The sequence below is a fragment of the Pteropus vampyrus genome, unplaced genomic scaffold (assembly GCF_000151845.1).
Source record: "Pteropus vampyrus isolate Shadow unplaced genomic scaffold, Pvam_2.0 Scaffold637, whole genome shotgun sequence".
NCBI lineage: Eukaryota > Metazoa > Chordata > Mammalia > Chiroptera > Pteropodidae > Pteropus > Pteropus vampyrus.
In genome coordinates this window covers 140,992-146,279 of record NW_011889418.1, presented here as the reverse complement: position 1 = coordinate 146,279, position 5,288 = coordinate 140,992, and the positions used below count along the sequence as shown (strand labels likewise).

The following is a 5,288-nucleotide window of genomic DNA, read 5'->3' as shown; positions in this document are numbered from 1 at the left end:
TAGTACTCAGTAAATCACCTGAGTAGCTCCTGTTGAGAAATTCTTCCTCTAATAATCACAAATCTTCTCCTTCCTCCAACTCGAAGGACACATCTGATTTTCTAAAGTTATACTCTGTAAGTGGAAATAATTTAAGATTTGGATCAGCTGCATCAGATTTAATACTTTTGAATGTAAAGAAAGTTATAGCTTCAGGAGCTGCACATTAAAGATGCTCATGTGACCTTTTCGAAATGACAAAAGGAATGAATCTTCTTAAATCCCTGAACCTTATGGACAAAATAATATTAAACTCTAAAAATAGTCCACATGTGTTGGGTTTTATAAAAAAGACTGTATGGAGACTTTCACTTTATCTTTTCATGTCAAATAAGTAGAAAACCATATAAAATTGGATAACAGTCAGTACAGGACAGAAATTCTTAAGAAAAAGAAAACAAATTAGATGAGGCCTATTATTATCATAATCGGGAAAATTTCTAGGCCGCAGTACAGCAAGGGGAAAGTAAGGAAAGCCTGACAGTTTCAATAAGATGAGGAGACAGAGTTAGGGGTTTAAAAATGATAAGGCAACTAGAATTTGCAGGACAAAATACTAGAGAAAAAAGATCCATAGTAAGGGAAAACTGTGATGATCTGCATAAAAGTCTCCTTGAGTCTTTGGCTGAATATGGATTTGTGTGTGAATGTAAGGCAACTACCTGAGTTTGGGGAAAGAAACACTGGGAAGGAGTAGGGTGAAAAATAACCAAAGCACACACAGAGATGGGAAATTTGTCACCCACCCGCCAGAGTAGAAAGTTCTCTTAATTCATGGAGGATTCAATATAATAACCTGAAACAATCTGCCTTAGTATAGGAGCAATATTAGCTCTAGAGTATAAGGCAATCTGAATCCATCAGAACAAAGATTAAAAGCAGACCTTAAAAGGATCAAACTAATTTCAAATAACTTTATTCCAATGAAGGCCAAAAATATTTTAAAATACCAAAAAATACAGTGTGCAACGATGTATATCCACAATATCTAGCATCTAGTAAAAAATTACGAAGCATGCAAAGAAGACACATATGACATTTAGCCTGGAGGAGAGTCAATCAATAGAAACAGTAAAGGATATGACACATATGATAAAAGAAACAGTCAAGAATAAGAGAACAAACACTATTTTATTTTTGATGGAATCATATGGTAAAGCCCACTTATCCACTGAGATAAGGTGGCTGTAGTTCTCCAGGATCACATCTCTGTGCAGGGTCCTCTGAGCAGAGCCCAGGTGTTTCTGCTCCTCCTGGGTGAACTCCATAGTCACATCTTTGAATAACCCTGCTATCTATAACAGCACATTTAGGGTTTAGAAATGCGACATGTAAAATACCTTTAAACACTCTTAATGTTTACTTTTGAGAGTTTAAAACAAAATATTATAAAAAATAAATAAAATTATAAAATATTATTGCCCTTTGTTTTATACTTGGGGGGTATCACAAAATCAGTCTGAATATTATTCTTATGCCCTAATTCATTTGTATATCTTTCTAAAATATGTTCATTTACTGTCAGTTAATATGCCTCTATAATGCTTGGTACCTTTTTAAAGACAAAGTCATTATACATAGACTTCTTGTAATCATTTCCTATACACCAGTGACTTATCTTGAGTACTTTCTAGGGTACACACACCCTCATTCAAAGTTCTCTGATGGGGTAATGGGGAATCAACAAAGAGATATATGTAAGCACTGGAGGTAATACTAAGAACAGATGTGTATTTAAGAAGCACATATTAATCCTCAACTGATTTCCAACAGAAAAATGACATTTCAATGAAGAACGTATATACTTTTCAACAAATTGTGTTATAACTTTCAAATGTACATAAGGAAAATAAAAAGGTGAAATGCTTATGACCATGTTAGGCGATAATTTCTTAAGACAAAAAAAGTATAATTCATTGTTATTACTGAATTGTATCCCCCAAATTCATACTTTGAAGCTCTAACCTCCAACATGACTATATTTAGAAATAGGACCTTTAAGGAGGTCATTAAAGTTAAATAAGGTCAATAGGGCTGGTATTTTTATAAGAGGAAGAGACCCTAGAAATCTGAAGGCTCAAATATGAAGGCTCAAATAAAAAAACATTATTAAATGCTAGTGGAGGTGTGAAGCAACTAGAACCCTCACACATTGCTGATGGGAATACAAAATGACATAGCCACTTTGACATAGTCTGACAGATCCTTATGAGTTTAAACACACACTTATTTTGAGACCCAGCAATTCCACTCGCTCCTTAGTATTAATTCAAAAGAATGAAGACAGATGTCCACACAAAGAAACCTGTATATGAATGTTTGTGTTTGGAAATTATCCAAATACACATCAACTGGTGAATGGAGAAATAAACGGTGAATAGCTATACAATAGGTCACTACTTACCAGTAAAAATAAGTGAATTACAGAAACATGCAACAGCATAGACTGTGGCAGAGTGCATGGCACTGTCTTAGATTCTGTCAAAAACAGATGGCCCTGGACAATTTACTGACACTCTCAGGTCCAACTTCTTTAAAGTTTTAAATGAATCAGAAATGGATGATAACATGTGGTGGTAGATACATATGAGAGCAGCACAGCATCTGTGAAGAAAGAGTGGGGCTGTTTAGGGAGAGTGGAGACAGAATTTCCTCCTTTTGCCTCTTTACCCTCAGAGTTTGCCCTCACTACCTGTCCCACAAAGTGGCCTTTCCTGGGCAGCCTGACCCTGGGCCAACCCACCTCACTTCACTCTTCTTCACGCTGGCCCAAACTGCCCACTGTCACACAGTGTGGTGGCTTCTGAATGTGCTGGTGTCTTCATCAAATTTGGCTCTTTCTGGGCAGGAGAATCAAGAACTGCTTCTGGCTGTGCAGACCGGCTTTTCTGCTTCTGCTGTGAAGCTCCAAAGAGAGATCTAGGTTCAGGGGGGTGTTCTCTTCCAGGTCAGATTCCTGTTACCAGAGGCCCCCTGCTTCCTACTTCACAAGAGCTGCTTTGCTCTCAAATGAATTTCCCAGGAGCTGAGATCTAGATCTGGGCAATTAATTTCAAGGCCAAAGAGGTGACTCCTTTGAAATTCACAATACAGTTGACTCTTGAACAACCTGGGTTTGATTTGTGTGGGTCCACATATATGTCAATTTATTTCAATAAATACAATTGACCCTCTGTATCCTTGGGTTTCACATGACTGGATTCAACCAACCACAGATCAAAACAACATTTTCGATCCCAGGTTAGTAATCTGTGGATGTGGAGGGCTGTTTGCATTGTTCTGCACCATTTTATGTAACAGTCTTGGATTTTGGTATCTGTAGGGGTCCTAGAATCAGACTCTGGTAAATGCCAAGGTATAACTGTAGTTAAGTTTTGGGGGACTCAAAAGTTATACATGGATTTTTGACTACACCAGGATTGGCATCCCTAACTTCTATTGCTCAAAGTTTAACTGTAATCTCAGATTGAATATACAACTTGCCAGTGCATGGGGGACTAGTTCGTGACTGACTCAAGGGATCTGAAGAGATACCAGCACTTCCAGAATACATGTAACACTTGGTAGGATTCCATCTACAACCACTTCCCATTCTCTGCTCTAAATAAAATCCAACTGTGGGTTTCTATAGAAAGTGGCATTTTGGGCTTTCCCTCTTTTTGTAAAGCGATTTCTGTCTAGTTTATTGTCTAGTTAACTTTAGTGACCCTTTAAAAGTTGGCATTGTAAATAAAACAACTTGCAAAAGTTTTCTGGGGGGGCGGGGAAGCCTGAGATGCTTGTTTTAAACAGGTGTGAGATATTTAGACAAAGCCTGAGATTGGAAGCAAAGAACACCTACCTTTGAATCTGAACTTCCTCACAGCTAGCTTCTGCCTGAGCACATCACTACACCAACCTGAGCTTCGGTTATTTTTAATGCAGATGATTATTCCGACCTCACAGAGTGGTTGTGAGGCTTACATAAGCCATCCAATGAAAAGAACAAAGTGTCTTGGAAATATAATAGCAGTTGTCACTTATTCAGGGCTTAGTACCCTGCAGTAGCCTATATGATTTACAAGTGATGTGTTAATCTAAGTTTCAAAATAACGTCATGAAGCAGTCATTATCAATATCCTTGTTGTCACATGAGAAACTTGAGTCTTACCTAGGTTCCCTTTGTCGCCTCTGCTTACAGGTGAAATCCCAGAGCTGGAATTTACTCTGGTCTTTCTGGTTCCAGAACTCGTGCTCCACCACAGACCTACCGCCTGCGCTTTCTGGCACGCTCGCCAACTGCGCTAAAAACACGCTTTCCCCGCGGTGCCACTGACCTGGGATATTCTCAGGTGAGGCTGCACATGGGATCGGAGCCCGACACTGGGGATTAAGGTTGGGTGGACCCCGGGACTTCTTTCTCCCGCACTCTGGGTCACAGGCTCACTTCTCTCAGGAAGTTCCCAGGCTTCGCGGGGTCCCCGGACCCTACATTCCATCTCAGGTGCTACAACGAAGGTCACAGTATTAGAGAGTGTAGTACAGAAGCAGAAATGTAGTACAGGGTCTGCACATGCGCAGGTGTAGCCCAGACCCTTACCAGGTGGCTGCATTGTGAACCAGCCAGATTCAAGACTACATTCCCCACAAACCATCGCGCATTGACGTTACTTTTCGGCGTTTCTTGTTTATTATACGATTGGAAGATGATCTCGGTGGTCTCTTCTGCGCAAGTTAAATTTGAAATTTATCGCCAAGTACAATGGGCAAATCGATAGGTGCCAAAGACATTAGGAACAAGTTGGGAAACTTGAATGTGGACTGGCAATTAGGAATATTAGTTAACATTCCAGTCAGTCAATTGTTAAGTGGAATTATATCGGAAAATGTATTGATTTTAGAAAGGCATGCAGAGTGACACATTTAGCACGGAAATTATCTTTGTTAATTCACTTTACAAAATTTCAGCAAAAACTAACAAAGCAAATATGGCAAAAGGTTAAGGTTTCTTAGATGGAGGGCATGACTATGGGTGGATGCTCATTTTATCATTTTCTACTTTTCTATGTTTTTCAAATTTTTGTAATACAAAGAAAAATAGGGATTCACTCTTCAGCAATGTGCCTTTTAAACTCAAAAATTCCCAGAGAAATCAAGGTACAAATATCTCTTGGGACTAAGGCGGTGAAATGTAAATAAGACACTTGAACATGGAACACAAGAGTACTCTAAGAAAGTATCTGTGACCAACAGTTTATCTCAGGAAAGGG

General features: G+C 38.9%; 1 long non-coding RNA gene across 1 annotated transcript; it reads right to left on the bottom strand.

Annotated features, from left to right (window-relative positions):
• Positions 1-1,181: 1,181 nt before the first annotated feature.
• LOC111733783 lies at positions 1,182-4,411 on the bottom strand. The gene is made up of 4 exons (XR_002778168.1): positions 4,190-4,411; positions 2,783-2,944; positions 2,444-2,643; positions 1,182-1,334 (listed from the first exon to the last, which is right to left on the bottom strand). It is a non-coding gene; the product is annotated as an uncharacterized LOC111733783 (long non-coding RNA).
• Between the last annotated feature and the right edge of the window lie 877 nt (positions 4,412-5,288).